Source organism: Pan paniscus, chromosome 17 (genome assembly GCF_029289425.2).
Source record: "Pan paniscus chromosome 17, NHGRI_mPanPan1-v2.0_pri, whole genome shotgun sequence".
In the NCBI taxonomy this organism is placed as follows: domain Eukaryota; kingdom Metazoa; phylum Chordata; class Mammalia; order Primates; family Hominidae; genus Pan; species Pan paniscus.
The window spans coordinates 94,835,366-94,856,414 of record NC_073266.2 but is presented as its reverse complement, the minus strand read 5'-3'; positions in this window follow the sequence as shown (position 1 = coordinate 94,856,414).

Sequence of the window (21,049 nt, the reverse complement as noted above, 5' to 3'; positions counted from 1 at the left end):
CTTAGGTTGATCCAAATCTTTGCAACTGTGAATTGTGCTGCAATAAACCAATGCATGCAGGTGATTTTTGATATCATGACTGTATTAGTCAGGGTTCTCTAGAGGGACAGAACTAGTAGGATGTAAATATGAAGGGGAGTTTATTAGGAGAATTGACTCACATGATCACAAGTCCCGCAATAGGCTCTCTGCAAGCCGAGGTGCAAGGAAGCCAGTCCGGGTCCCAAAATCTCAAAAGTAGGGAAGCCTATGGTGCAGTATTCAGTCTGTGGCTGAAGGTCTGAGAGCTCCTGGCAAACCACTGCTGTAAATCCGAGAGTCCAAAAGCTGAAGAATTTGAAGGGCAGGAAGCACCCAGCAGGGAAAGAAAGATGAGGCCCAGAAGACTCAGAGAGTTGGCTTCTCCCACCTTCTTCTGCCTGTTTTATTCTAACTGTGCTGGCAGCTGATTAGATGGTGCCTACCCAGATTGAGGGTGGGTCTGCCTCTCCCAGTCCACTGAGTCAAATGTTAATCTCCTTTGGCAACACCCTCATAGACACACCCAGGAACAATCCTTTGCATCCTTCAGTCCAATCAAGCTGACACTCAGTATTAACCATCACAATGACTTCTTTTCCTCTGGGTAGATGCCCAGTGGTGGGATTGCTGGACTGAATGCTAGATCTACTTTTAGTTCTTTGAGAAATCTCCATACTGTTTTCCATGGAGGTTGTACTAATTTACATTTCCACCAGCAGTGTATACGTGTTCCCTTTTCACCACCTCATGCCAGCATCTTTTTTTTTTTTTTTTTTTTTACTTTAATACTGGCCGTTCTGGCTAAAGGAAGGTGGTGTCCCCCACTGTGGTTTTAATTTTCATTTCCCTGATGATTGGTGATATTAGGCACTTTTTTCATATGTTTCTTGGCCATTTATATATCTTCTTTCAAGAAATGTCTGTTCATCTCATTTGCTCACTTTTTAATGAGAACTCAAATCAATCAGCAAGAAAAAAAAGCACAAATAATTATCTCATGAGATTTGGTCTCATGAAAAACCACACTTGAGAACCCAAGTAGAATAGACAAAAACACATGATCTAATTTCAATCAGTTCTTCATAATATACAGGCAACATTGTAAAATTGTACTCATACTTCATGTTCTGTAGTGCCTATTTCTATTTCTAGATACTAGTGCTATTTCTAGATAGATACATAGATAGATGATAGATAATAGATGATAGATGATAGATAGATAGATAGATAGATAGATAGATAGATGATAGATGATAGATAGATAGATAGATAGATAGATAGATAGATAGATGATAGATAGAGTTGTTTCTTTGTTTACAGACCTGTGTCTTGTGAGGGCACGAATCCAGGTGTCCTGTTCACCTTATGTGTTCATGGCTCATCACTGCTTTGGCGCATAGTAGGTATACAAAAAAAAAAAAATTGTTGCACAGACAAATGAATGCAAAGTATTGGAAAAGGCAATACGGGGATTGACTTGAGCCTGTGCCAAGTCTATTTTTCAGGTTTGCAGAAGCACCAGGTTACCTTGGCACCTTCAGATCTGCCCACCCTCTCTCCATGATGGAATGACTGCTGCAGCCTCGGGATTACTGAGTAAGACTCCCACACTTCCTGGGGTCCTGTTTATCTGCGATATCTAATGTGTTCAATTAGGGAACCAAAACTTGGCCCCACTGTGTTTTTCTGGTTTGGGCACAGTTTAAATAACAATAGTTAACCTATCTTGAGCCAATATTATGTGCCCCTCACTGTCCTAGGGACTGTATAAAAAGCACGAAGCCCTCCTACAGATCTAATATTATCACCCCAGTTTTGCACATAAGGAAAATCTAAGTCTCAGCGGCACAGCTGGGGAGCGGTGAGGAACTGGCATCCAGGAAGTCTGACTTCAGAGCCATGCTTTTAGCTGCTTCAGGGTGCCAAAAAGCACCACGCATGTGCTAACTTAGGACTGGACTGGGCTCCAATTTCCTGTTGTCCCTACAGCATTCTGTGTTCTCTTCAGTCCTGAGTTATACCTCCGCAGGATCAGCACTCCCCCTGGGAATCCTGCTGGATTCACCTGTTATTTGTAGTCCAAGCTAAAAACAGCTCTGCACATTGCCCAGAAAAGTTCAGGCCATGGAGACTTTTAAACAACAAGAGCACAGGAAATTACTCTTTAATCCCTGAAATGCAAATTTCATACAGCACACACAAACACGTTTTGGGGAGAAATATTCAAAACAAATTTTCCATTATTTTCTTGGTTTCTAAATGGCTCATGAAAAAGAAACACTTTAAATAAATTCCACCATTTCTGAAATAATTAATTTAAGTGCATTAACATGAGCACACACTCTTCCCTCTGTGCTTCTCTCGCGGTCTGAGTAGAGCAAAGACACCTCGTCCCAGCAGCATGGTGGGGATGCTCATTCTTCTACAGCCGGCCCTGAGCCCAGGTCGGTCCGAATGTCTATACCATTTTCTTGTGCCCATAACCCACGTGTATAGGCGACCTTTAAACAGATTATGCAAGTTGATAATGATAATGATTTAATATTCAAAGGACCATTGCCCATGAAGCTGGCAAAATAGACTTCCCCTCAGGTCTTTTCAAAAAGCCTTGTTTGCATTTTAACCCAAGATCCCTTTGAGTCTCCTGACTTTGATGACAGATCCTCTGAGTCTCCTGACTTTGATGGTGACCCATGAAGGTTGGTGTTTTGAAATAACCACGAGGCACGAATTGACCCAGTTAAGCTTTTAAGGAGCACTGTTTAGTGCAATATCAAGACAGATGGTATCTCAGAGGCCACAGCAACAGCACAGGGAGTGATGCGGTTGAAGGACAATTCAAAATACCAGGGTTTATTCTTGTTTTGTGGTTCACTGCATTATATCTGGCACCTCGCACAGTGCACAGTGCAGGGGAATTCCCCACTAGATGGAAATAGAAAGGGAGACAGTTCCATTTTTAAGCAAAATAAATTCATACATTATAGGATAATTGGAAGAGGTTAAGAAATGAAAGATCTTCTAATTAAAGTGTGAGGAAGAACTCAAATTGTTTTAAATTTCCGTTATCATCTAGAAATCTGAAAATCTATTGTCATTTTTAAATTCTGACAATTTCAACCTTTTTAAAAAAACATAATTTGTTTACCTTCAAACTTATGAGAATTGCCCAATAATGCAAATTTCCACAACTCAATCTAAAGTGAGAATATGGGGGGGTGAGTCTTTATTAAATAAATGTTCACCTTAAATCTGTTCCTTACCATTTTTTCTTCTGCCTATTGTAAATTCTTCTCTTACAAATACTTTTCATGAAAATACATGTGAAAATACACAGCAATTTATTCTTTTTTTTTTTTTTCCAGGCAGAGTCTTGTGCTGTCACCCAGGCTGGAATGTACTGGCATGATCTAGGCTCACTACAACCTCCACCTCCCAGGTTCAAGCGATTCTCCTACCTCAGCCTCCCAAATAGCTGGGATTACAGATGCCTGCCACCATGCCTGACTAATTTTTGTATTTTTAGTAGAGATGGAATTTCACCATGTTGGTCTCAAGCTCCTGACCTCAGGTGATCCATCCGCCTCAGCCTACCAAAGTGCTGGGATTACAGGCATGAACCACCGCAACTTGTCAGCAATTCATTCTTGACCTTCTAATAGGGAAAACAAGAACTGTGAAAATAATCTATCCTTTCATGTACGTTCTAGAAGATGACAATTAAAGGAATAAGAAAGTGTTAATTGAGTGGCCACAAGCATATGTTGTCAAATGTCCATCAACAGTAGAATGGGTAAGCAAATAGTAATACGTTCATAGAATAAAATTTTAGAGCAATAAAGAAAGAAATTCCTGATGCACATTCTACCTTCTTCCATAAGAAATCTAGTGGCATGGCTAAATTGTAATTTCTGTAGTTTCAGTTCATACCATTGGCATCATGATGAAAAACAATATCGCCGAGCAGGCTCCAGATCCCCACTGAGGACATGATGTCTCCCAGGTCACTGCACTCAGCTCGCCACTGGATATGCTCTCTTCTCATCCTCCAGCAAAGTGCTCAGCTCTGCTCTTCTCATCTCAAACATCCTCATGAAGACAGCATCTTCCTCCCCAAGCATCAAGCCTGGGCATCACCTGAAGATTTCTTCTACTCTGCAGTCCGCTTATGGAAGCACCTTCTCAGTGAAGTCTTTCCCACTTCAGATAAGCACTGTGCCACTGTGCACTAGTCAGTATCAGAAGGCCTGCTTAGGATGCAAACAGCCCCAGTGGTCCAGCGATTTAATACGCCCAATATTTATTTTTTATTCTTGCTGCATAAAAGTAATGCCTATAGATTTTAATGTTCCTGGCCAGGTGCGATGGCTCACACCTGTAATCCCAGCACTTTGGGAAACCAAGGTGGGTGAATCCCTTGAGGCCAGGAGTTTGAGACCAGCCTGCCCAACATGGTGAAACGCTGACTCTACAAAAAACCACAAAAAAATCTTAGCCTAGGAGGCACAGGTTGCAGTGAGTCAAGATCGTGCCACTGCACTCCAGCCTGGACAACAGAGCGAGACTCTGTCTAAAAAATAAGAAAAAAAATTTTTAAAGAGTTTAAGGCCCCACCTTAAAGAGAATGCAGTTTTCTCATCCATTTCCTATTTAAATAAATTGGGGCTCAAATGTCATTTAAAATTTTGAATGCTCATGAAATGACAAATTCTGTTTCATGCTGTCTTCGGCAATGCAATCACTTAAAAACTTTGCAGGCTTCTTATCCCCTTTATTCAAGTCGATTCTGTATGCCAGCTGCCACACTCGAGGTCCTCAGGTCTGCTCTACAGACTGGATCAGCCTTTACGCCTGTCTCTTTTGCACTAGAAGGCAGCTTGAGGTTGTCTGGCTTCTGTAGGGAGCCTTGATCCATTCATGCCTAGCGTTCCATTATTGGAACACTAAGCATGTGGGAGTTATTTATATCCTACTGCTCAAGGTCATTGCCAAGGTCTGATCACAAAAATTCAAAAAATTGTAATCTCAGGCATAAATGGGTTGATCTGACTCTTCTCATCTATCTAACAGGATTTATTGGGTACAACATCTTAAATCTCATCTTTGCCACTTGACAAGTTAATCAGTTGGAAGATTTTACCAGGTGTCTGTCTCTAGAAATCTTTCTCAATATAATATTCATGATCTGGGGGCCAGAAACAGCCTGTGCTTCCAAATTTGAAAGGCACAGAATTGCTGGAGTTTCTCCATATCCTTTTACTTCTGCTTGCAAACTGGAAAATGCTTTCTCTTTCCTGTAGTGTATTTACACAACCAAGTGGTTTCTTGCCCTAGAACTGTACGTCCAACTGCTGCACAAGCTGTCTCTCGAGTTATCACTGACCTCAGTTACAGGCACTTGGCTAATACGTGTTGCCATCTTTGCAGACAGAGAGAACAGTTTTACCACCACGCACCACGAGACCCTGAACCAATGATGAATATGCTGAGTTTTTGTTAAAATGGCACTGCCCTTCTAGTTTCAGGATGAGCTAGGGTAAAGCTGAACAGTGAACCACCTCTGTATCTCGGTGTCTGCCACAATAGAAGCCCCACCAACCTCATCTCTGCTTAGGATGCACTAGCAAACAGCCCCAGCAGTCCAGTGATTTAACATACCCAATACTTATTTCTTATTCTTGCTGCGTAAAGGCAACACTTTTATGTTTAAGGTTTCTCCTTAAAGAGAATGCAGTCTCACGGGCCAACACAGGTCTCTGATCTACAATCCTCTGAGACGCAGTTGCTCAGCCACAAATGCTTTGCTGTTCTTGCAGCTGCGCCATCTGGAGCACAGGCCTCCCCTGGTCATTAGTCAGCTCCTTCAAGCTTCAGCCACTGCCCACTGATGGGATCAGTCGTGCGTCCACCCAGCAGCAAGAAGCCTGAGATGTGCTTGGGCACCATCGCCATCGCCAGTGCTAAGAAGATAAAACAGTCTCTGTGCTGTTGCCACCAGATCTGCTGCAACGATTTCTTTACCTCTTACTCCTCCCTCAAGATATCCCAATCTGCATTCTTCCAACCCCATTCCAGCTCTATCTGCTCTCATTTAGGGTTTTAGTCACTGCTGTGATGCCAAACCTAGGAGAGATCCCCCATCCTCATCGCAGCAGACTTGTCAGCAGTTTTTGATGCATGTGTGAGTGCATGTGTGTGCATATGTGCGTGTGTATGTGTGCGTGTGTGTGCATGTGTGTGCATATGTGCACATGTGTGCGTGTGTGCATGTGTGTGCGTGTGGGCATGTGTGTGCATATGTGTGCATGTGTGCACATGTGTGCGTGTCTGCATGTGTGCATGTGTGCATGTATGCATTTGTACATGTGTGTGCATGTGCACAGCATCCATCAGCATCAGCGTCTGCTGACTTAGGAAGATCACACACCTGGCTCTGTGTGAGCAGAAGGCTCTAGATAGCAACATGAGACATTCACCCTAATTTTATTTTCAATTACAGATTAACGTTCGTTGTTCTCAGACCTGGAGTTTCTTTTCTCAAAATTAAGTTGGTCTTTTTCTTGTGGATGGAATGAAGTGCTGCCAGCTGAAGCCAGGTTGATCTGGTGAGAGACCTCCAACAGATGAGACAGATGTGTGCAGCCTATTGAAAAACTGAGGCTTGAGCCTTTTAAAAACAGTCAAATATATTTTATATTGTTAAAAAAAACTGACAAAGATAAGTCCAAAGTGCTCACCCAGCCCCTGCAAGCCCTTCCCACCCTTGTTCCTGTGCCCTCTGCAGCTTCACGTTGTGCCATTCTGCCGCTTGTTTTCAGTGTTCCAACCCATAAAGACCTGCTTAGGATGCAGTCTTCACGGAAGACTGCAAAATAATCTTCTGCTTCAAGAGCTGTGTGTCTGTGGATCCACCACCTCCTGGTCTCTCTTCTCACCTTCCTGTCTGCCTGTGATTTTTCTCATCCACCTCCATACACTCGACACCTGTACGTTCTTTATTAGGAATAGTTTCCTTGCCTCTGCAAACACAATGTTAGTCTATTCTCATGCTGCTAATAAACACATACCTGGGACTGGGTAATTTATAAAGGAAAGAGGCTTAATGGACTCACAGTTCCACATAGGCTGAGGAGGCCTCACAATCATGGCAGAAAGCCAAGGAGAAGCAAAGGCATGTCTTACACAGAGGAAGGCAAGAGAGCTTCTGCAGGGGAACTCCCATTTATAAAACCATCAGATCTCGTAAGACGAATTCACTACCATGAGAACAGTATGGGGGAAACCATCTCCATGATTCCATTATCTCCACCTGGCCCTGACCTTGACATGCTGGGATTATTACAATTCAAGATGAGATTTGGGTGGGGACACAGCCAAACCATATCTCACAGGCATGTCATATTGCCCTTGGACCCCACATGGCTCTCAGACTTGTCTTTCTTGTCGTACTCATTGCACTTGTGGCTGCTTGCTAGATGTGTGGCATTCCTGCTAGGCTCTCAGCTCCACAGGCCAGAAATCATGTGGGTTCATTCATCACTCTAATCAGGAAAGCAGTGTTTTGCCTCATCTTTCACAAACAGCCAAAGAGAAACCAGTGGAATGACTTTGAGCAAAAAATGTGCTACATCAGGGTTTTGTTATCCTAACCTAAGACATAAGGATACTTTACCAGAGTAAAGTCATGTTCAACTCTAAGATTTTATCATTGGTTTTTTGCTTTCTTTGGATGCAGTATACATTGAGATAAAATTGCATCTGCTGTAGTGGTCTAGATGAAAGTGGGTAATAAAATAAACTATTTCTCAAGGTTTCTTTCAGCCAACTTTAGTTTAGCAATGCAGGAGCATCTCTGCTACTGATCTACTAAACCGGGCCTATTTGGTTTCCAAATATACTTGACTGGTTTTAAAAACGAATGTTCACGTGATATTACAAAAAAAAAAAGATGGTAGCCAGGCCTGGTGGCTCATGCCTATAATCCCAGTGACTAAGGATGCTGAGGTGAGAGGATTCCTCGAGGCCAAGAATTCAAGACCAGCCTGGGCAACATAGCAAGACCGCTCCATCTCTAAAAAGTGAAAATAAAAATAAAATTAGCTGGGCATGGTTATGTAAACCTGTTGCCCCACCTACTCAGAAGCCTGAGGCAGGAGGATCACTTGAGTCCAGAAGTTCACAGCTGCAGTGAGCTATTTTTGTGCCATTGCACTCCAGCCTGGGCAACAGAGCAAGACCGTGTCTCAAAAACAGATGGCACTACTACTGTTTTTGAGATCATTTAATCAGTAAAAGAGAAGGGTGCCATAGCAAAATGCCTTATGTTGGCATCTGCATGAAATCTCTTCTTACAATAGTGCTAGTTTTCTTTTGGAGAAGTGCTCTTCCCCAGCCCTGCGGTCGCGATGGCAGGGCCAGTAAGGAATTCACACCCTCTTAACATGTGCTAAAACGGAGCCATTCGGCGTCGTCTATGGGACCTTTCTGCCATGGCTGGTAATTAAATTTGGAAGTATAAGCCGAGGACTGATGACAACTATCTTACTCATCACATAGATGAGGAGCCTATCAAGAAAGAAACAAATGAGAGAGAAGCAGAACAGAAAAAAGAGGGAAAGACGGCGAGCACCTGGGTGACATCATTTGACCCCTCTCCATGCAGCCATTTGTAACTCGAGATTCCCCAAACACCTGATGGTGAAAATGCCTGATTTTATTTTGTTGCCACCATCCTGATCTGCTTAAGGAAGCTGACTTGGGTTTCCGTCTCTTGGAACCCGAAGGATCCCATCGACGGTGACACTGCTGGCTCTGCTGTGTTGCAGGCACTTTTTAAAATCCTATTCACCATGATTTCCTCTTGTACCACGGTCACCTCCATCTCTTAATGTGCACATAGTACGTCAGCACAGCTGTTAAAAATGGTCTGGTTCAATAATCAGGAGACCTAGAACACAGCTCTGGGCCTGCCACAATCTTTACCTGTCCTTGATGGAATCATTTAAACGTTCAGCCTCTAGGGTAAAGGAGGTGTCTGCTAGGGAAGCCCAGACCGACTGTGGAGGCTACAGTCATGACGGCATTCAGCCTGAAACAATCTTGGCCTCCATATCACCCCCACTCCCCAGCACGTGCCCATCAATGTTCCAAATACATCACCCCGATCACAGAGTGAGGAGGAAGACTACTACGGAGAGGGGACATTGAAGGGGAGAAGCTGGAGTTTGGGTTTTAAAAAAAAGTGTTCGAAGTAAGCTTTCCGTTTCTCATTATGCTACTAGTAGGATTCAGAAATCTGTGCTTCTCAACAGGAAAAGCAAACATCGATTGAAGAGATTTACTTTTACTAATATGTTCTTTGTGTGCTCCCTACAATAGCCCTATAAGGTAGGTATTGATATTCCGCTATTACATACAAGGAAACCTAAGCTCACAGAGCTCCCCCAGGTATGGGGAAAAATGGGGAAGGGGAAGGGCTTCAAAACCAGAGACTCTGAGTCCAAAGTTGTGGCTTTCCTTACAGGAGCTCACAGCTGCTAATGCCGGTCACCCGGGCACAAGAGTGGCTTCACAGAGCTGGGGTGAGGGGGACAATGCTATGGGAGCCAGGCCATTAACCAGCTGTTAGTTCTCATGCCCCGCAGTGCCAGATGAAACACGGCTCCAGATGGGAGCTGCGCACCAAAGCCTGGGGAGAAAAACCTCATGGGTTTCGTCTAAGCTGTCACATCTGTCATGTGCAGGTGGCAAGCAGGAGCTTGGGAAAGGTGCTGATGAGTGGCCTTTGAAGTCTTGCAACGTCCAGTGCTCTTCAGTTGGGTTTGTATTAAAGTCAGGTTTGTTGTGTGAAGGCCAAAACAAAGTGAGTGGGGCATCCGGTGGGTACCGGAGTCACGACGTCTAAGCTCCTGGAGCTGGGGGGCTCTCAAGGGGTGTTTGCTACAAGTTGATCAAAATGTACGAATTTTTTCATTTCAAAAATATCACATGGCATTGGAAAATGTCATCAAAATAAGAAATCACACAGGCATCAAGAACTTAGAGCATCAAGCAAATTTATGACACTCAATGAGACAAATGGAAATTTAGAACTAAAATCTGATTCAGTACAATGGACGAGAGAATTATCATTTCCCAAACACTCATGGTGATACCATTTGTTGAAAATAATCCATGCCCAACAACTTCTTCTCGTATGTGTATTTCTCTTACATCCTTCAACTTGGTGAATTTAAAACCGATGACTTCTTTTGGAAGGATTATAACTAATAAATCAATAAGAATTACTCTAGTGAATTAACATATAGATGCATACCTACATATACAGCATACAAATATACATAGCTTTTATGTATGATTGTGATAAAGCCATTAGACACATTGTGGGCCTAAAATAGGAAGCTCCTAAGGCTGGTGATGCCAGCACTGGCCATGGCATCAGCCAGGCATCTGCAGGCAATGCCCACGTGAGTCACAGATGACATGCACCGGGCTCATCGGACAGCAGTGCTGCCATTAACCGCACTTCAGAGATGAGAAAGCCGAGGCATGCAGTGCTTGTGTCTCATATGTAAGATCACACTGCTAGACAGGGGCACTCCCCAAAGAAGATTCATACTGTTAAACGTTTATCTACCCTACCTGTCTTTAGCGAACAGGAGACTTTATCCAGACTTGCCTTCAGGTATTTTTTACATAGGGCTATTCAAATGTTCAACAAATGGTACTTATGTACCCAGCAGGTGTGATGCACTGTGGTATACCCTAGGGCTGAACTGTAAGGACAATGACCCTTAAGTGACCCACAGTTCCTAACCAGCTGAGTCTCCCATGCAGCGAGCAACGCACAAGAGATGGAGGAGTGCGCGTGGGCACATGAGTCAAAGCGGTCACAGAGAAGCACCCAAGCACGATGCCTTCCATCCAAGAGTCAGCACAGCCTTCCTGGGTAAAGTGATGGATAAACTGAGTCCTGAAAAAAAATGCAAATGCATGTAATCTGCCTATGAGTACAGAGGAGAGGAAACCTGGGTGCAAGGGGAGACCAAGGAGTTCAAATGGTGCACCAAGGGAAAAAACGAGCTTGCGCAGGGAGCTTGGCCCTTCATGGCCCTAGCGACACTCAGTGTGAGCAGGGCAGAGCAGGGGTCCGCAAGTCCCTGCTGCTCAGGGTCCTGACCCTGGGGGAAGGAGGTGGAGCTTCATTCCATGGGTGATGGAAAGCCCGGGACGAAGATCTTCAACCTGCCTTAACAAGTATTTACTGAGCACTGTGGGTAAAGAAGAAAGAAAGACTCCTCCCCTAAAATAATTCAAAAGTGAATTATGGGGAGAGAAAACCCTGTTGCTACCACCAAGGTATAAAAACATTACTATGGTGACATGATGACACAAAGATGATGGTGACAATGACAATAGCCAACACTCAATCGCATCTAATCCTTGATAAAGCACTGTTTCATATCCTTTAAACTGTAACCCTCACAGCAATCCCAAATGAGGGGTTCCCTGGTTGCATTTTACAGCATGGCACTCTTACTGTTCTGTGGCAGGAGCAGACTGAATCGCCGTTGTGTGCATATTGCAATTTCTAACTTAAACCGGCCTGAAGGATGACCTGGTCTCAATGCTTTATTGGCTATGTAGATATGAAATATGACCACATGTCAATGTCATAATAAAGCATGAGATGCGAATGGTCATTAAATGGGTGCTTAGCAAATTGAAATTTTGTGTTATGAACCAAACACTAAACATACAAGTCTTCTGGCTTATTTAGAAATTATCCTTTTCAAAATCAGCTAAAAATATCTGATGCTGCAGTATCCATGGAAAAAAACAAAACAAAACTCAACATAAAAACAAATTTCCCTGATCCTTTCTTGCCATGTTTTCTGCATAGGAAATTGCATTTTAAGGTGGTAAAGATCTTTGCAGGCAGAAAAGTATCCTTCACAAAACGCAGGCTTTGTCTGGATGATAAACGATGTGTGAGTGTTAACCTAAGGACAGAAGTCCCTCCCATGATGACTTTTGGCCTAGGGTTGTTTGCTCATCATCGAACGCCAGGCAGAGTTAATTAATCCACCTTGGAGGCCTTTCACCCCAAGGACCTCACCCATTTTCTAAATCAATCTTGGGGTGGTTTCATAGCCAAAATGAGGTATGTGGGGAACGAGGGTTCTGGCTTGGTGATTTGGCCGGTAATTTGAAAACCAAGACACGGTGTGCAGTCGGCCCGTTAATTCTAATGAAATGACCTGCTTTTCCTCAGGCATGCTCTGTTCTCCATCACTTTCATTCACCACTGTGTTTTCCCAGCCTTTCAAGAGCCCCCGTTCCCTTCCAAGTCTCTTGCATGATTTTTCTGACTCAGGTCTCCACTCTCTCCAATTCTTCAAGCACATCAGCGCCTCCCAATTACGTGCCCTACGAAATCACTTTCAATCTGTCTCTTTCTTGTTCAAAAGCTTTGATGCCTTCTGTTGACTCTTCGCAATGAGCCTGCATCAAGCACTTCCTACTGCAGTCACCACTGCCAGATGCTGTGAAAACGGAGCCACAGACCGGGTCCCTCACAGGCCACGTCCACGGATGAGAAACGCACCACGTCAGGCACCCCAGGAAAGCAAAATCACTTTGCATCTGGCAAACTGAGACTCAGACCCAGCCTGCTGTGACTCGCTGGAAAAAAAGAGTACACCTTCGCAGGTCACTGCCACTACACGTGTAGCTGTAGAACTAAGTGAGCTCCCATTAAACGTGGTGGTCTCTTAATTTGTCCTGGTCCACTTCCTTTCTCTCCCTGTTCTGTCACAACATGCAGATGAAAGTTTTACCACTTTGCTTGACTCTTTTTTTTTGAGACGGAGTCTCGCTCTGTCACCAGGCTGGAGTGCAGTGGCGCGATCTCGGCTCACTGCAAGCTCCGCCTCCTGGGTTCAAGCGATTCCCCTGCCTCAGCCTCCTGAGTAGCTAGGACTACAGGCACGCCACCACGCCTGGCTAATTTTTTTTTTTTCTTCTTCTTCTTCTTTTTTTTTTTTTTTAATATATTTTAGTAGAGACGGGGTTTCACCATGTTTGCCAGCATGGTCTCGATCTCCTGACCTCGTGATCCACCTGCCACACACTTTGCCCTTGGTTAACAAAATAGCATCTCACATCATGGAAATTAAAGGCTATGAAAGGCTATCAGACAATCCTATCTTCACCTTCTGTCCCATCTCACCTTCTAAGTTCTCTCCTGAAAGACTCATTCTTTCCTATTTCAGAAGACAGACAGTTCAATCTGGCTCTTTCTTACACATATCTACCATATTTAAAGGAAGAAGAAAAAAATCAAGATCCACTTCACTCATATAGTGCTTTCCATCTACGATTATATCTCTTCCCACACCTCTGCTGAAGAACTTTCTAAAACATTGGTCAAAATTAACAGACACATTTTGTTACCTTCCCTTCCTGCTTGAAGTCCATGAAGTCTGACTTCCCACTATTCCACTGCAGCCATCCAAACTAATCCTACCAATGTTGTCCTCAATGGCAAATCCAACGGGCACTTTTAAGCAGCATTTTATTTAGCTTCTTTTTGGCTTCTGGTGTTTATCACTACTCTATGTCTCACCTGAGACACCTTATAGTTCTGGTTATCTTCATGCCTCTGGCCCTTTCTTCACAAATTCCCTTCAGGTCACCTTTTCTTCTGCCTGCCCTACAGTGGGGCTGCTCCATAGACATTTACACTTGAGCCTCTTCTCTTCGCTCAGCTCAGTCTCCTGGGTCGTCTCATCCAAACCTGCAAGGCTTGTCTCTAACTCAGATTCTCCCCTTCAGCTCCAGACATCATCCAAAAGTCATCTGCATAGGGAAAAGCCATTTCCACATTGGCACTGCTATTTGCCTTTTTCACTGTGTTAAAATTTGCACTGGAGATGCAGTAGCAATAGCGGGGAGAACTGCGGAAGTTTAACACTAACCAAGGCAGTGGCCCCATAGGAGGAATGAAGAACAGGTAACAAAGCCACTCCCTCATTACAATTTTTTTAAAAACATGATTATCTGGATAAAAATATTCAAGGAGTTAATGATTGCTATTTTAATAAATTAATGAATTTTACTAAATTTCTGTTTTAATTTCTAACACAGTAAATGTAGAGATAATCTACATAAACCAAAACTCTTTGGGGTCCTCAAATCATCAAGAGAGTAAGATGTCCCAAGTCCCTTGAGAAATCCTGCTCTATACTTCATTTCCAACTGCCAACTGCATGTTTTTCCCTGGATTAACCTCAGTGTGCTTGAGAGGAGTCTTTGTTTTTCCCCAAATACCTCTCTTTCTGTCCTATCTGTCCCCATTCCTGACACCGCTAACCCTCCTGCCATATAAGTCACAAGTCTCCAGGCCTTTCTTGCCTGCTCCTAGACCTTCCCTGGTTTTGCCTTGCTTGCAGCTGCCCATATCCAATAAGCTCCCAGCTCCTGTCTATTCTGCATGGAAAATCACTTTCAAATTCATTAGCCCTCCTCCAGTCCCATCATTGCCATCTACCACATGCTAAGACTGAATCAATTAATATTTACTCAGCAACGTCTATGTTGGCCTCCTGTGGCACCCACTCTAGACCCGATTTCCCAGCACACATCCCCAGCCACCTTCTCCCTTGCCTGTCTCAAATCCAGAGATTGGAAAAGCAACAACATTTAGTCCCCTGGAGGCATGGGGAGCCATCTGACATAGCTCCACCTAAGGAAGCCAGAGTGGAATTCTGCTGTGGCTTCCCCTTCCTTCCTTCTCCTCTTCCTTTATTGACTGGAGTAAATACTAGAATTGCAGTAGCTATTTTGTGACCATCAGAAAAATGTGAGAGAAATAGAGGGGCATAGAGACTGAAGTTATTGAGCTCTAAGCCAATGACAGCCTACCTAGTTCTTTTCTTTACAAACCAGAAAGTCAACAGAACACGACTATTAGTTAGATCCACTCTGGTTTGGTTTTCTATAATCTTCAGCTCAGAGAGTGACTAAGACACATCTCTTGTTTTTCCTGCCTCCATTCTCCATCTTCTGAAATGCATTGTCCTCACTTCTGTAAGAGAGACCTTCGCAGGGTGTAGTGCACTGCCATAACACCAACCTTCCAAAGTCTCCCCTCGCTCATCAGCTAAAATTCACACTCCTGAACCCAAAATCTAAAGGTCATCTGTAGACTTCTTCCCCCTGCCTTCCGAGTGCCCCTTTCTGCTGCAATCCCAGTCCAAACTGAACCCCATCATCGTAAGCTGCTTCCTCATCCCCAAATGGCTGGGTACTCTTCTGTTTCTTCCAGTTCCTTGGTTTTCTCCTTTTTCCTAAAATTCCTCCTTTCCTTACTTTGTTTTTTTCAGGAGGGTTAGGAGGATGCAAAAGGTGTTATCAAATCATTATCCAAGCCTCTCCACATCTTCCTTCCCAGGGAGACAGAGATGGCCATGGTCTGTTCCCACAGTACATGCTCAAGTCCCGTGTGATTGTCTGTGTTGTCTGAGGAATTTTGATCTCTCCCCTGGGCCAGGATCTCCTTGAAAAGCAAAATAGATTATATGCACTCAATAATCCCTGTCATCCTACACAATCCTTGGTGCATTAAGCCATTCTTGCACTGCTAAAAAATACCTGAGACTAGGTAATTTATAAAGAAAGAAAGTTTAATTAGCTCATGGTTCTGCAGGCTCTACAGGAAGCATGGTGCTAGCATCTGCTCAGCTTCTGGGGAGGCCTCAAGAAGCTACAACCATGGCAGAAGGCAAAGTGGGATCAGGCATCTCACATGGCAAGAGTGATAATGTATTAGTCCATTCTCACATTGCTATAAAGAACTACCCAATACTGAGTAGTTTGTAAAGAAAACAGGTTTAATTGACTGACGACAGTTCTGCAGACTGTACAGCAGGCATGGCTGTGAGGCCTCAGGAAACTTACAATCATGGCAGAAAGGTGAAGGGGAAGCAAACACATCTTCACATGGTGACGTGATAGAGAGGAGAGAGACAGAGAGAGAGAGATGGAGAGAGAGAGCGTGTGAGAGCAAAGGGGAATTGCTACACACTTTTAAACAACCAGATCTCATGAGAACTCACTCACAACAACAGCAAGGGGCAAACGGCACCCAAGATCCAGTCACCTCCAAGCAGGTCCCTCCCCGAACACTGGGGATTACAATTCAACATGAGATTTGAGTTGGGACACAGCCTAACCACATCAGGGAGCAAGAGAGAGCGTGGAGGGGAGAGGTTCTCTCATGAGAACTCACTCACTATCACGAGGACAGCACCAAGACATTCACAAGGGATCCACTCCCATGACCCAAACACCACCCACCAGACCCCACCTCCCAACACTGGGGATTACAATTCAACATGAGATTTGAGTGGGGACACAGAGCCAAACCACATCAGGGAGCAAGAGAGACAGTGGAGGGGAGAGGTTCTCTCATGAGAACTCACTCACTCACTATCATGAGGACAGCACCAAGACATTCACGAGGGATCCACTCCCATGACCCAAAAACCTCCCACCAGACCCCTCCTCCCAACACTGGGGATTACAGTTCAACATGAGATTTGGTGGGGACAAACATCCAAACTGGATCACTTGGCAGAGTGTAAAGTCTCAACACTTATTGTGTAAATAAACGTATTATCTCCAATAAAGCTAAAGGTTTTTTTCCCTAGTCTACCAATGATTTACTTTTCATTCACCTCTTTATTAAATTTTTTATTCAGTACTGATTTATCTTATATTCATATTTTTACATAGCTGTGACTTGGATGTGCAAGGACATCTCAAAGTGTTTTATTTCCTGCTAACATTTTTTGAACCATGACTAACAGTGTGCCAAACTGAATCAAATGCCTTTAAAATTCTTAATTAGTGTGGTTGGATGTTGCCCTCTCTTAAATTAGGGTATGCAGCAGTCATCTATTTATTTATTTATTTATTTTTATTTTATTTTATTATTTTTTTTTTGAGACGGAGTCTTGCTCTGTCACCCAGGCTGGAGTGCAGTGGCGCAATCTCGGCTCACTGCAAGCTCTGCCTCCCAGGTTCACACCATTCTCCTGCCTCAGCCTCCCCAGTAGCTGGGACTACAGGCGCCTGCCACCAAGCCCAGCTTTGTTTTTTTTTGTATTTTTAGTAGAGATGGGGTTTCACCGTGTTAGCCAGGATGGTCTTGATCTCCTGACCTCGTGATCTGCCCACCTCTGCCTCCCAAAGTCATCTATTTTAAACTCGGTCACCATTGAGCCAACAACTCCTGCTTACCAGATACAGAGTTTTTTTGGTCCTAAAAGTGAATATATTTCATCTATGGGTAAACCATAATGCATCTTCCAAATGTCACTGTCTATTTTTTAGGAGAAATGCAACTATAGAAGAACTGGGAGAAAATCACCTGCTAGTAGGAACCCACTACAGCACATTCCCCTAGTTGCAGTGGACACCCAGTACACTTCCTGACCCAGGGTCACTCGGTCTCAACCCAAGAAGAGTCAGAGGCCCTTAGAACAAAGGCAAATTCTGAGAGAAATAGTTTTTTGATGTGTGTAAACGTCCTGTCTGTTTAAACTTATTGATACTTATTTCCACAGAATAAAACCTCCTTTTTAAAAATCCAAAACAATGTCTCATGATGTTCAGTTGTGGTTGGGAAATATGGACACCCAATAAGCATTAAATATGTACCATGGTACATAAATGTATCTTATAGTCATCTACTAAAATTAAAATGCTAAAAGATTTTCATGGGCCTGGTCAATAAATCAAACTTGTGGCACAGTGAAAAAAGCAAACAAACAAAACAATCTTGACGGGAGTTCAAGGAGAGGGGTTTGTTTTTTACTGATCTATAACTCATATATCTCATATATGATAATTACTATCATAATTCACTATTTTAAATGGTAAAATTCAGTGGTTTTTAGTATATTCACAGGTTGTAAAATCACCATCCCTAATTTCAAAACATTTTTATCACCCCAAAAAGAGGCCTTGAACCACTTAACCACCACTCCCAATATTCCCTCCCCAAAGCCCCTGGCAGCCACTAATCTACTGACATGGCTGGGCTCTGTGTCCCCAACCAAATCTCATCTCTAATCGTTATCCCCACATATCAAGGGAGGGACCTGGTAGCAGGTGACTGGATCATGGGGGAAATTTCTCCCAAGCTGTTCTAGCGATAGTGAGTGAATTCCCACAGATCTGAAGGTTTCATAAGTGGCAGTTTGCCCTGCTCTCTCTCTCTCTCTCGCCAGCCACCATGTAAGATGTGCCTTGCTTCCCCTTCACCTTCCACCATGATTGTAAGTTTCCTGAGGCCTCCCCAGCCATGCAGAACTCTGAGTCAATTAAACCTCTTTTCTTCATAAATTACCCAGTCTCAGGTAGTATTTTTATAGCAGTGTGAATGGATTAATACATCTACTTTCCGTCTTATGGATTTTCCTATTCTGAGCAATCCATGTAAATGGAATCCCACAATGTGTTGCCATTGGTGTCTCGCTTCTCTCATGTAGCACGATGTTTTCACAGATCCTCCAGGTTATAACACGGCTAATAGCACACCACTGTATGCACATCCCACAATTTTCTTATCCATTCATCAGTTAATGGACATTTGGGTTGCTTCCACTTTTTAGCTAACATGAACAATGCTGCCATGAGCATTCCTGTTCAAGTTCTTGTAAGATCATATGTTTTCATTTCTCTTGATATATACACATAAGTGGGATTTCTAGGGTGTATGGTCAGTCTATGTTTAGCATTTTGAGGAACTGCCAGATTAGTTTCTCTAGCAGGTGTATCATTTTAAATTCCCACCAGCAGTATATGAAGGTCCCAATATCTCCACATTCCAAACAACATTTAGTTTCCTTTTCCATTTAAATTATAGTGATCTGCTGGGTGTGAAGTGGTATCTCCTTGCGGCATTGATGTGCATTTCACTGATGACTAACGATGGTGCATATCTTTTTATGTGCTTGTTTATATTGTATATCTTCTTTGGAAATATGTTTATCCAATTTTTTAACTACTTTTTAATAATAGTTTGGTTCTCATTGTTGAGTTGTAAAACTCTTTTATATAGTCTGGATTCAAGTCCTTATCCTAACCAAGGGGAGCCATGACAGATGGTACCTGGAAAAATAGGACGCTCCCACCCAAATACTGCGCTTTTCCAACGGCCTTAGCAAACGGCACACCAGATTATATCCCGCGCCTGGCTTGGTGGGTCCCACGCCCATGGACTCTTGCTCACTGCTAGCGCAGCAGTCTGAGATTGACCTGCTAGGCAGCAGCCTGGCAGGGGGCGGGGCGTCCACCATTGCTGAGGCTTGAGGAGGAAAACAAAGCAGCCAGGGAAGCTCTAACTGGGCGGAGCCCACCACAGCTCAGCAAGGCCTACTGCCTCTGCAGACTCCACCTCTTGGGGCAGGGCATAGCTGAACAAAAGGCAGCAGAAACTTCTGCAGACTTAAATGTCCCTGTCTGACAGCTCCGAAGAGAGCAATGGTTCTCCCAGCATGGTGTTTGAACTTGGAGAACAGACAGACTGCCTCATCAAATAGGTCCCTGACCCCCGTGTAGCCTAACTGGTAGACACCTTCCACTAGGAGCCAACTGACACCTCATAGAGTTGGGTGCCTCTCTGGGATGAAGCTTCCAGAGAAAGGATCAGGCAGCAATATTTGCTGTTCTGCAATATTTGCAGCCTCTGCTGGTGATACCCAGGCAAACAGGTCTGGAGTGGACCTCCAGGCAACTCCAACAGACCCGCAGCTGAGGGACCTGACTGTTAAAAGGAAAGCTAACAAAGAGAAAGGAATAGCATCAACAACAACAAAAAGGACATCCACACCAAAACCCCATCTGTAGGTCACCAACATCAAACACCAAAGGTAGATAAAACCACAAAGATGGGGAGAAACCAGAGCAGAAAAGCTGAAAACTATAAAAACCAGAGCACCTCTTCTCCTCCAAAGGATCAAGGCTCCTCGCCAGCAAAAGAACAAAGCTGGATGGAGAATGATTTTACAAGTTGACAGAAGTAGGCTTCAGAAGGTCGGTAATGACAAACTTCTCCGAGCTAAAGGAGAATGTTTGAACCCATCGCAAGGATTAAAAACCTTGAAAAAAGATTAGATGAATGGCTAACTAGAATAAACAGTGTAGAGAAGACCTTAAATGACCTGACAGAGCTGAAAACCATAGCATGAGACCTACGTGACACATGCACAAGCTTCAATAGCCAATTTGATCAAGTGGAAGAAAGGGTATCAGTGATTGAAGATCAAATGAATGAAATAAAGCAAGAAGAGAAGTTTAGAGAAAAAAAAGTAAAAAGAAACAAACAAAGCCTCCAAGAAATATGGGACTGTGTAAAAACACCAAATCTAGGTTTGATTGGTGTACCTGAAAGTGACAGGGAGAATGGAACCAAGTTGGAAAACACTCTTCAGGATATTATCCGGGAGAACTTCCTTAACCAAGCAAGACAGGCCAACATTCAAATTCAGATAATACAGAGAAAACCCCAAAGATATTCCTCGAGAAGAGCAACCCCAAGACACATAAGTGTCAGATTCGCCAAAGTTGAAATGAAGGAAAAAATATTAAGGGCAGCCAGAGATAAAGGTCGGGTTACCCACAAAGGGAAGCCCATCAGACTAAGAGCGGATCCCTCGGCAGAAACTCTAAAGCCAGAAGAGAGTGGGGGCCAATATTCAACATTCTTAAAGAAAAGAAATTTCAATCCAGAATTTCCAATCCAGAATTTCATATCCAGCCAAACTAAGCTTCATAAGTGAAGGAGAAATAAAATCTTTTACAGACAAGCAAATGCTGAGAGATTTTGTCACCACCAGGCCTGCCTTACAAGAGCTCCTGAAAGAAGCACTAAACATGGAAAGGAGCAACCGGTACCAGCCACTGCAAAAACATGCCAAATTGTAAAGATCATCAACACTAGGAAGAAACTGCATCAACT